This window comes from Cricetulus griseus, assembly GCF_003668045.3.
Source record: "Cricetulus griseus strain 17A/GY chromosome 1 unlocalized genomic scaffold, alternate assembly CriGri-PICRH-1.0 chr1_0, whole genome shotgun sequence".
Taxonomy (NCBI): Eukaryota; Metazoa; Chordata; class Mammalia; order Rodentia; family Cricetidae; genus Cricetulus; species Cricetulus griseus.
This window is the reverse complement of record NW_023276806.1, coordinates 212,260,606-212,272,517: the sequence shown is the minus strand read 5'-3', so window position 1 is coordinate 212,272,517 and position 11,912 is coordinate 212,260,606.

The window sequence follows — 11,912 nt, the reverse complement described above, 5'->3', positions numbered from 1 at the left end:
CTAAATTTTAGAATGTATTACATAGTGAGTCTCTGTCTAACAGAAAACAGAAAAGGAACCAATAAACAAAGGAGATGACAGCACTAAACATGTCAGGCTGTCACCACAAAACGAGAATAAAATAATTGGTCTTATAGATTATAACACATTTATTATGAGATTAATTTTTACTAAATGTTGCTGCAATTATCTCAAATAATACTAGCCTTCACATTTTCTCTAATGTATTAATGTTACAATCATTTTTTTCTGGATGTTTCATTAAGCTAAATGTAGAAGTGTCATAATAATTATTTTGTTCAAGTCCAGGATTAATATGTAGATCTAATTATATTACTCTACTAAATATTTTCATTCTAAATAAATTATTTTATTTTTTGAAGTGTTGCTTAATTTTATTTTATTTGGGAATTTGAATACATAGTAGAAAAATACTTTAAAGCCTTCTGTAAAGAATATAGAAATTACTAAAAGTAAAATTCCTGGTTGCATTGTTGTATTGCTGTTATGGATGATACAATTAATCACCTGACAATCTATTGAATTGTTATCTATTTTTGTGACTGATTTTCCTTTTTTCTTATTTGATTGTTTGAGACAGTCATATAAATTTGAATTTAAAAGCAAAAGAAGCATTTCCAGGAAGATACTGGAGATTTGGAAATTGTCGAGATGATATACATATCAAAAGACTACAACACTATCTAACCATGTAGCCCAAAACACCACTCATTGATGTATTGTAAGGACTTGTTATCTTACTAGAGATACATGTTCAGTCATGTTCATTGCAGATATATTTACAATAGTTGGGAAATGGAAACACCCTAGATAAACATGAACTGATAAATAGATAGTAAAAATGTGGTACATGTACACAATGCAATTCTATTCGGCTGAAAAGAAAAATGAAATCATGAAATTTGCAGATGAACAAATGGAACTTGAAAATATACCCATGGGGTAGCTCAGACCAGAAAGAAATGTTGCATGTTCTTTCTTATTCGTTGATCCTAATTCCAAATTCTTGGGTTTGAGTATGTAACCTAAAGTCATTGAAAAGGCTTGAAAAGTAGAAAGGATCTATGGTGGGAGTGAAGGAGCTCTAGAGAAGTGAATAGATGGGCACAGGTGCTATGAAGAAGGGCATGGGGAAAATGGGTAAAAATTAAAAAGACTTTATCTGGGAAAGGATGAGGAGGCTAATACAGAGAGAGAAGTAGAGAGAGGAGAGAGATAACACTAAGAATTTTTGTAAATTCATATGGTAACATTATTTTACAAGCTTACTTAATAATGTCTTTACCACCATGATTGCTTAAACATGAGCTGGACAAGGATGACACCCATAAATGCTCCCAAGTGGATGGGGAAAAGCCCACAAGGCTCCAAACCTATATAAAGAACTACAGGCAACAGTGAGCAGGAGAAATAAGTAGTCATTAATTTGAGAGGTAATGAGGAGGACCTGGGAAGTGTTGGGGGTAGAGGAGGAAGCATGAGAATTATGTAAATACAGTACTTATATATGAGTTTCTCAAAAATTAAAAAAAATGGCTGAACACAGGGCTTCTTTCTTATTAGGAATGAGGCTTCATACTTAAACAATATTGTCTTTTTTGCATCCGTCTTGCATTTAGAAAAAATGTCTGCATAAACATATTGACCAGAAAGGGCACTTTTACTCATAAAGATTAATATTTGTGACTGATGGAAGGAGGCCTCCTCCAAGCACAACTTATTGTAATGTAATTTCAAATTCCTTAGCAAGGCAGGGGAGACTGCCGATTGCACATATACCTAACTGCGAGTCTTAAGATGACAACTTACATCTTTAAGAAATACTCTGTAGCTTATGATAGAGCCAATAGACTCACGCACTTCTCCAGGTTTACTGGATACCAATGCTGCCCTTAGCTGGGGTAGATGGCATGCAATGGCGTGTCCACAAAGCACTGTTAAACCACCACTTGGCTGGCAGTTTTATTGCAGATTACTATCTTGACTTCCATTTTCACACTTCTGTGACCTAAATTTTCCCAATTTACCAGGGACTTTAATACAGAAAGTAGCATCTAAAAAATTCCCTATATGCTTTTTGATCCTCCTCCCCTGCATAGCACATCAAAGCTGTCTGTTCTCCATTCCTGCTAATCTGCACTAGAGAAATACTCACACCAAGCAATGCAGGATCTGCTGGAGTTAGCCTACCTGTTTCTTCACATTTAGATTGGAAGATATTTCTAAACTGGTCTCTGGTCTCCCTAGATAGGAGAGCCACCCTTGCCCTGGCCTCCTGGTGCTTGTGTCTCACATTTTTTATAATCACAAAATCCCTTGTTATACTTGCCCAGGTCACTTCAGCCAGGAGAAATTTCTAGAATAGAAACTAGGCTTTACTTGTACTTTAATTTTTTTTTCTCCAGGCAGTTGTGGGGCACAGCTTTAATCCCAGCAGTGGAGAGGCAGAGGCAGGTGGATCTCTATGAGTTTGAGGTCAGCCTGGTCTGTAGAGCTGGTTCCAGGACAGTCAAGGCTACACAGAGGAAAAAAAAATGAGACAGGCTGTTTTACTGTCAATCTGTGCTGCTGTGACAAATACCACGACCAAAAACAACTTGGAGGAAGAGATGGTTTATTTCTTCTTACAGGTTACAATCCATCATCGAGGGAAGTCAGGACAGGAACTTGAGCAGAATCTTAAAACAAACTACAGAGGAATGCCGCTTGCAGTAGCCTATCACTGCCTTCCCAGGGGCTGACGCCACCCACTGAAGGCCTGGCCCTCCCACACCAATTAGGGATGAAGAAATCCTCCACATATGTGGTCACAAAGCCAAAGCCATTTTAATCTGTACAGTCCCTTAAGTGAGACTTCCCTTTCAGATAACTAGGCTGTGTAAAGTTTACAGGACAAGCTAACTAGGGCAGGGTCTTATGTATCCCAGGCTGGACTGGGACTTCCGGACTGCTGCCCTCATCATCTTAGTGCCAGGGATTACAGGTAGGCGCTCCCTTGCCTGATCATGTGGTGCTGGGTATTGAACTCAGGACTCTGCATGCTAGGCAGGTGCTCTATTAACCTAATCGCATCACCTGCCCCGTTTTCATTTTTTTCTTTTAATATGGTTTAATGTCGTCATTTATGTATGGGGCTATGTGTATATGGAAAAGCACACGAGGGTGCTCAGGAACAGAAGAGAACGTCAGGTCTCTTGAAGATGGAGTAACAGGTGTTTGTGAGACACTCGATGGAGGTTCTTGGAAAGGAACTCTCAACCTCTGAAAGACCAACAAGTGCTTTTAACTGCTCAGCCATTTTTTCCAGGCCCTGATTTATTTATCTTTAATGCTGTTCTGCCTGGCGCCATGCCTAGTCCCTTCCAAAATGACAAGTTCGAGTATTTATCATATTTATGCTTTCGCTTTTCCTGAACACGTTATTTGAAACAGGAAATCTTGATGGGCAGAGGTAGTCATGTCTAATTCATCACCAAGTTCTACCTACTTTTTCATCTATACATGTGTTATTTCCAACCTCTCCATAGCTTTCTCTGAAGTTTGTCACAGATCTTTGATGAAGTCCCTTCCTCTCCAGATAGCTGGCATATTATCTGTTAGTGGACAGTTAAAAAATTCTCCTCTTTAGTATATGAAGGATAAATTCCAAGGTTCTTAGCATGACATGGAATTTTAATAATATGGTCCCCAATTGCCTAGTTTTATTGTCTATTATTTCCTGTTCCAGAAATGCTTGTCTTGCAGAGTCTCATAAGGTGTTATTTCTCATTTTGTGCCTTGTTCTGAATTTTCCAATGGGAAAATGTCTCTTTTCAGTCTATTTTTTAAAATGATGAAGTTCTACACATATGCAGCATACCGCGGAGGGAAAACTTGCTCATAGCTAGGTTCTCCCACTTAAAAATCGTTTGTTTGGGCTCAGTGTTCTCATCTGTAATGCAAGACTACCAGCATTGTGTCTGCCTAGCAAGTGTGCATATGAAAGCTGCTGTTGGTTAATTTATTCTTTAAGACTTTATAAAGACATTTTTTTTCAGAATTTTTCACGTAAGTAAAATTTACTTATTACATGGCCATTATTTCTACTGCAGACTTGATTCTTAGATTCTCTGCATTTTGGAAAATGCATTGGTGTGTGTGTGTGTGTGTGTGTGTGTGTGTGTGTGTGTGTGTGTGTAGAACTCTCTCCTCATGGGAATAAAAAAACATGGAGGAAAATAATATCTTCTCTACAACATTTGTTCATAGTAAACATTCAATAAAAGTCTGATGAATCAGTGACTTGTTTAGTGGGAAGGTATCTATGCTTTATGACCAGATAGTTGTGTTCAGATTGAATGTTTGCAAATTTTGTATTCACAGGTAAGTAATTTCTCTGAGGCTGTTTACATCCCAATGAATAGAGATAATTCCCCTTTCACATAAGTTCCAGCATTGATTGCAGTGCCTGAAATGTGGTTATTATTATCTTGAAAACTATGTAATAGTATTATATCAAAGTTAGGGGTGGTAATGAACAGGTGCAGTTCCTCTGTTAAAAACATTTAAATCTAAAACTATTCCACAGTGCTCCTGTATTTCTAAAGCTAATCTCTTGTTGAATTTCCATTATATTACCTATGGATTACTATGTATCATATTTTGCTTGTAACACACATGGAATATAGTACCATTTTTTTCTTATAGTTTTATTGACTTCTTTGGGTTTACCTTGCATGTATAATCATATACATTTTGAGAATAAATTATTTCAATCCTTTTACTTTCCTTTCTTTTTTCCCATTCATTGCTTCTCTTCTAAATAGAGACTCCTACATATAGCAACAGATTAATACATAAAAGTTGGAAGATGATGAGCAATGTCCAAGGGCAGTCAGTGGTAACTGGAATGTGTTGGCTCTGGGAGGATCCATCTCATTTGATGTAGAGTCCCAGCCATTAGATAATGACAAAATTGCACTGAACACGAAGTGGGGAATAAAAGAAATATAAGATTTGGCTCTTTCTCAACAGGAATTGACAATCTATTTGGCAAGATAAAGCACACCCACATGGAACTGCTTCAGAGCAGAACTGGACAGAATGTGATTAGGCTCCCACTGTTCTCTGAGGAAGAGAAACTAGACATTTTTATAGGTGAGGCAGAAGTGAGGAAGTTGTTGCAAAACTCAAGTGTGACAAAGATGTTTGAAGGCTTATGATGTGTCAGCCATTGTGATAAGCAATGTATGTGCTCTGTATGTTTATGCAAATTCTCGCCTATGCTGACTTTCATTCTTGCAATAAAATATTGTTTTTATTAGGACAGAAAATACAAAATATAAAATAATTATCCTAACCACTATGACTCAGTTCAATGATCAGGAGTCCTTTCAACATTCATATTGTTATGTAACAGAGGCTTGGCACCTTCTCATCTTGTGAAACTGAAACCCTATACACATTAAACAGCAAATCCCTTTGTCTTTCCCCATGAAAGCAATCTTTTATCTAAACTCTATACTGAACTTAGAGGATAGTATTAGTACAACATTTAAAAAAGACTTCAGAGGTATGGAAGTTAAAAATTAAGATTTATTTTATTTATGGGTGTGTGTGTGTGTCCACAGGTATGTGTGTAGATTGGAGGAGGGTGTCAGGTTCCCCAGATTGGGAGTTACTGGTGATTACGAAAAATTTGATAATTGATTCTGAGAACCAAACCAACATCCTTTAGAAAACAGCAAACATTCTTAGTTATAAAACCGTTTCTCCAATGTCACGAGGCATTATAGTCAATAAGGAACACAGGATTAAGAAGGGAGTGAGATAATGGAAAATTACAACATCAGGTAAGATGGTGGCAGATTAAACTTTCAAGTTTTGCAGGAGCTCGTTTTTATGGCCTGCATTAATCAGAGTTCTCTATGGAACAGAATTGATAGAATGAACATTTTAGGCTGTATAAGAAAGAAGCTATGATGCCCAAACCTGCACAGGTCCAAGCCAGATGTCACTGAAACACTGAGGGGGAAGTGGACATGAGCTCCCAACCCTAGCCCCGAAGTTATCTCCAATTCACAACTGCTTGTAAAGGAAAAGTTTGCTTTCTTCAGTGGAGTTTCCTTGGGTACACAAACCACCCTTTAGAGCAGCTCCATGCCCAGCAGTACATGGTCAACACAGAATAAACTCAGTGGTATTTTTGGAGCCTTTTTTTCCCCTGAAAATGCTTTATTAATTAATTATTTATTTATTTATTTACTTATTTATTAAGCCTTACTGGTCTTTTGCCTGCACAAAATATGCTTCCCATATTTTGTTACTATGGGCTTTGTGTTTATGTGAGTCTCTTTCCTCCTTACTCCCACCCTTTCTAAGAAAATCGGTTGTTTGTTTCTAAAGAGAAATACAAAGAAGGCATGGAGGAGTTGGATGGGTGGGGAGATGGGGAGGGTCTCAGAAGAGATGAGGGAGAGTAATTCATAATCAAAATATATTGTATAAAATTTACTTTATAAAAAAACTAATAAAAAAGGAAGATAGGAAGGGAGGGAGGAAGGGAGGAAGAGAAGAAGGAGGCCACTATGGAGAAAAAGTCAGTAAGTGGTGTTCCTCATGGTCTCTGCTTCAGTTTCTGCCTTTAAATTCCTGCCTTGGGTTGTTGCCTTGGCCTCTTTTGATGTTGGACTTTATTTAACTTACAAGGTGCAATATACTATTCATTTGCTCTACAAGTTGATTCTGGTCAGTGTTTTATCACAGCAGCTGAGTAGCAACGAGACTGCACAGAATAGCTCTTGTCTCTAATGTGTTCCATGTGGTGCTTGATACTCCTCTATGGTTAATCATTCTTTCTGGTATGAAGATCCCTGATGCTCAGGGTGATGCTGAGAAAACAAAGCTGTGGGATTGCAAGCATGAGAAAAGTGGTGCTGAGTTCCTGTGTTCACATTTTTGAACACATCCCAAAGTTAGGTTGAAGGATATTGATCCTACTTTGAACCTTAGTAGAGCGGCTCATGAGGAGGAAATAAACTTGTGTGTATTTTAAAAAGATGCTTTAACACATTCATTTGTGTGTGTGTGTGTGTGTGTGTGTGTGTGTGTGTGTGTGTATACACGTGTGTATGTGTGTACATGTGCACAAATGAAGGTGTTCTTGGTGTTAATGTACAGTGGCATGAATGTGGAGGCCAGAGGACTTTTTGTGGGTGTAAATTTTCTTGCTTCATAATGTGGGTTCTGAAGATCAAACTCAGGATGTCAGGCTTGGAAGAAAACAGCTTATTGTTTTATCAATCTTGGAAGCCCTTGGATGTCTTCATGAACCAGTAGACCTGACCTATTGAGGTGACAGTTGCATGGACAAAGAGATCTGGGTAATATTTTTTTATGTTAGGATGACAAGGATATATAGAAATGGAAATATGAGTTCCAATATGGCCCCAGGCCTAGAAGAGCTCTGTGTTGGCTGAAGCCTTATAAATAACCTTTTTCTATTAAGACATGGTCTGGTACATCAAGGCACACTTGGAGATCTTTAATACGGTTGTTTAAGGAGGGCAGTGGGGGGGAGGTAGGTATACTTAGAAGGATGAGTTAGGAGAAGAAATCAGTAAATGTTGTCCAATATTGCGCAATGTTCTTCAAGCACTAAATAGTTGCTTTATGCACATTTTGTGTAATTCTCCAAACACTTCTTTCTGGTAGGTATTGTTGTCTTTATTTAGTTTCTCAGGAAGACCTTGCCATAGGTTATTGCATTGATCATTAAACTACCTTCTTTCTCCAGCAATGCAGTCTGCTGTATTTTGCTTTTTGATCCTGAGGCTAGGCATCTGCCAAGTACACTTCTGCTTAGTCTGTAGGTTAAACCAACAGTCACAGGAATGAGGTGACTTGGTGAGCAAGGTGAGGGAAATTGAACAGGCTCCTTAGATATTGCTGCTGTTTCTGCCTTTGTTACTATTTGTGTTCTGTCTGTCTGTCTGTCTGTCTGTCTGTCTGTCTGTCTGTCTGTCTGTCTGTCGTTTCTGATGAGACTCACTCTAATGATGCCCCTTTATCCTGTAGCAGTTTATTTTAATACTTCCTCTGCAATCCAGTTTGGCCATTTCCCCAAGTTGGGCAGTGTCAGCACAGGGTGTTGGCATCTCCTTCTTAAGATGGTTCAGACACAAGACTCTGGGTTGCCTCCTCCTCTAGCCCAGTTAGCAGCATCTTCAGGTTCCCTCTGTGATGTTCTATTATTTGTCTTTTCTGTTCCCAATTAATGAATTTTACTGAATTAAGAAATTTCACAGTGTTATTCAATTAAGGAATTTAATCAGTGTTATTTTTGTCTTTTGTCTGGATTCTAAGATAACTATGGAAACTTTCCTACTTGCAGTCATCATCATTATTGTCATCATAATGGCCTTTGTATTATTTAGTAATTACTCTAAAGGTGTAGAACCCATTTCTCATTATGGATCTGGCTAGAATCTACATCCATTTGTCTTTCCTTGCCTTCAATCTGACTGCCTGTGGATTTTAGCTAAATTTTCAGAAGACAGACAGCTGAAACTTGTTAGTGCTGCCAGTGTTTATAAACACTGTCATGACTATATACTGGATACAACTTGATCACCATGCAGTTCCAACAAAACACTTCATAGGAGCAGGGACCATTTTTATTTATTTTTTTCATTGAATCTACAAGGCCAGAAATAATACTTCATACTGCCAAGCAATGATTCGTGTGCATTTAATGCAAAAAGACTTGGATAAGAAAAAATGAACCAATAGGCACAGCTTTAGAATATTCAAACTTCTTTATAGTGAATAGATGTCAGAAACTGACAATCTGTAGTTATGTCCTTTCTTGATTTTTACCCTTATGTTCCCATTTAAGATGAGAGATCTAAAATCTAGTATATTCAACTGGTGCCCAAAAATCATTCTAGATTTTGCTAACCTCTTACCCTTTTCCTTCTTTACTCTTTGAGCTGTTGGCTGGGGATGTGCTTCTAATCAGAGAGATCATGCTAGAACCATGGCATTGTCACTGTCCCTGATGCTGGCTGTTTCCTTCCTTATGTTTCCCAGTAGAAGTAGCCCCAGCTTGAGAGTGGGCTTAGGTAACGTTAATTTTGAGAATTTCATGACAGCCAGCTTCTCATGGACTCTACTTCATATTGATAAGATTCCTTGGTTTCTGCAAAACACAAGTTCTCCAGACCATGCCTAGAAGAGCTCTCATTCTTCCTTCTGCTAGCCTTTCAAGTTCCTACTTGTTTTGTAGCTAAAGCTGCAATAGAATACAATATATTCATGTATTTTTCACTGGTGCTGGTTGAATGGACCACAAGCCAAGCAAGCAGACTTTCTTTTTAACCTCATGTCACTATTGAATTTAAATGAAATATTCCTAGTTATTCTAATACATCAATAACTTTTCCTAAGTATGTGACAACTGAGAGAAAACTACCTAGCAGTATAAGGAATAGTATGTTTAACAAGAATGGTATCTTTTTAGAGTTTTAGTTCTCATGTTATACTAAGAAGCTTTCAAGGAGAGATCTCTTTGAAGTAATCACACAGCAGGACATGCCTGCTCTTCTGTTATTACTATTTGTTTTAAATGAATAGTTAAAGGATTGATGTAGGAAAAAAATTCAACAGGGATACCACACAGAACAGAGATAATTAAAACTCAAGATGTTTTCCACATAGGGGTAGAAGGCAAGAGATAATGGCAAGGGATGGCTCATCGAAATCTCACCAGGTAGATATGGTCCACTGGAACTGGGCAGCATGCAGAGAGACTCTACTGTGGGATCTGGAAAAGATTATAGTAGCTGTTAAGACAACTCTCTAAAGTTGGGTGTGGTGGTGCATATAATTAATTCTAGCACTGAGGAGGCAAAGGCAGGTGGTGGGTCTCTGTGGGTTCCTGGCCATCCTGGTTTACAGAGCAAGCTCCAGGACAGCCAAGGCCATTACACAGAGAAATCTTGTCTGGAAAAACAAAACAGACCAAAAAACAAAAACAAGACAAAACAAAATAACAACTTTCTAAAGAAGCCAAGCAAGGTTTGTGTGAAATAACAATAAAAAGAGACATGGGTCTTGGCACAATAATTTGAGGCCAGGTACTTAAAAGTTCAACCCAGTACAGGTAACTCAGTTCTGAGATGCTGAGGTATGGGGTTAGGCTCTGTGGGTCAACAGTAGCTGGATGAACAAAAATGTACAATAATTTACAAATTCAGTGGAATACAGAGTTGGCAAGTTAAGTCTGATTTTCATGTACGGAAAATTAAGAAATCATTTTATTGCTTCAGAGCAAGAGTTGGCAATTGTTCCTCTTCTCACTATTTGGATACTGAGTTGGAATTAGTTGTGAAAGGCATGGGAAGCCACTGTAGTGAAGTATTTGTAAAGTTCTGGGCCTATCTGGGATGTTACTTGACCTCTGAGGCATTGATCACCACTCATGACCAGATAAAAATATTAAATTTCTATAATTGTGAGGTCCTGTGCTATGTATGATATGCCTGGGACCTTCCTTGATCTAGAATACATGACAATGTCTGAAGACAGTTTTGATTGTCATAAACAGAGGATGGAGGAAGCTATGATTAAGTTGTTTCTTTTGGTGAGTAGAAGGCTGCAGAGGTTACTAAATATTCTATGATGCATGGAAGCCCCTCTCATCAAATAATTAATCTGGCCTTAATGTCAATATTACAGAGACCAAGGAAGCCTAATGTTAATTCAAATACATTGTCATTCTTCTTACTCTCCAGAGATCCTTCATTTACAATGGCAAGTTTTGGTGCAGTTGTAATACTCCTATCAATATTTTTCAATTATTAAAAAAGACTTATTTCAACTTTATTTTTTATTTGTGTGTACATGTTTCTGCATGTGTATGCCAAGTGTGTGAAGGTGACCTCAGAGGTCAAATATGGACATAGCAGCTTTGGAGCTGGAGTCACAGGTGGTTATGTGCCACCCAAAATGGGTGCTGAGAACCTAAAGGGCCTTGCACTCATTTTGATTGGAACAGGATTGTCTTAAAGCACACATATGTGCATGCAGCCTCCAAAGATTTCATGTTCTATCTGTGTTTACACTGTGTGTGTGAGTGTGTGTCTGTGTATATGCAGATCAGCATTGTAAAATAGGATAAGGCCGTAAGGCTTTGCAAGCTTTCACAAAGGGTTAACACAATCTTTAATCTGGAGTCTTTTGCCATATGCTCTCCATGAAAGAGGTGCTATACTTAGAGAGAAGAATGCTTTTCCCTTTTCCTAAGCATTATCATTTTTAAAAAGCAGATTAGTTTCTTTAGGCCCTTCATGAGCCACAGAACCCAGATTGAAACCACATCATTTTTGTAAGCAGATGTACCTATGTTTCCCTTATCCAGAAACAATTTAGAAACTTTGCCTGGATCTTGTAGCTTCTAGCGATGCTGAGACCACCAATAAAATGTGTACCAACTCACTGAACTTGAGTCACCCTTGTAACTCTGTGATGAGCTGCGTTCCTTAGAAACTCATCAGAGATGTTCTAAAGAAATTCATCTGTCTCCAATGAGAGATTTCTATGTACTTTTAACCACAAGTAGCAAGGACTTGACAGATTCATTTTCCCCTGTGTTCAGGTGTTGGGTGTATATTACACATAACATTGTTCAAAACAAGACATGGGGGGAGCCAGCAGGGTACTGAACACAGACAGATCCACCTCACCATCTGGCTATTTAGATAACAGCATATTGTTGAAACTCTGAGATGCTCCTTCATCTCACATTCTCTTTTGGCAGCTTTTCCATTAAAATGGAAGGTCTGCATAGGCATTACAGAGAGGAAATCTCTCATGAACCCAAAATACTTAACCATTTTACAGGAAGAGTTTAT